Consider the following 501-nt stretch of genomic DNA (forward strand, 5'->3'; position numbering starts at 1 on the left):
TATAGGTCCTTGATCATCAAACCTTGCCAAGACCATTTTGTTAATAAAATTTCATTTCCATTTACTTTTCATATTTCTCATCTAAAACCCGAAAATAAACAAGTCCATAACCAATAACAAGAACACTACCCTGCAAGTCCTTTGAGAGATGACCCGAGGTTTAAATACTTCGGTTTATAGATTTTAGGGGTTTGTACTTGTGGCAAACAAAATTTTTGTATGAAAGGATTATTGTTGGTTTGGAGACTATACTTTACAATGAGATTTCATTAGTGAAATTCTAAACCATCAAAAATCTAATCATCAAAATGGCGCCGTTGCCGGGGATTTGCAATGGTGTTATGTTATTGGTTATTGTACATATGTGAATAGTGTAAATAGTTTGTCTTTTGTTTGATTACTAGTTTAGTTAGTTTTATTTTGTTTTTCCAATATGAATTCTCACTTTGGCTATGAGTTTGGTCCTAATTATGTTGTAGGAAATGTGCATTTCAATGATGA

Source organism: Arachis duranensis, chromosome 10, assembly GCF_000817695.3.
Source record: "Arachis duranensis cultivar V14167 chromosome 10, aradu.V14167.gnm2.J7QH, whole genome shotgun sequence".
In the NCBI taxonomy this organism is placed as follows: Eukaryota; Viridiplantae; Streptophyta; class Magnoliopsida; order Fabales; family Fabaceae; genus Arachis; species Arachis duranensis.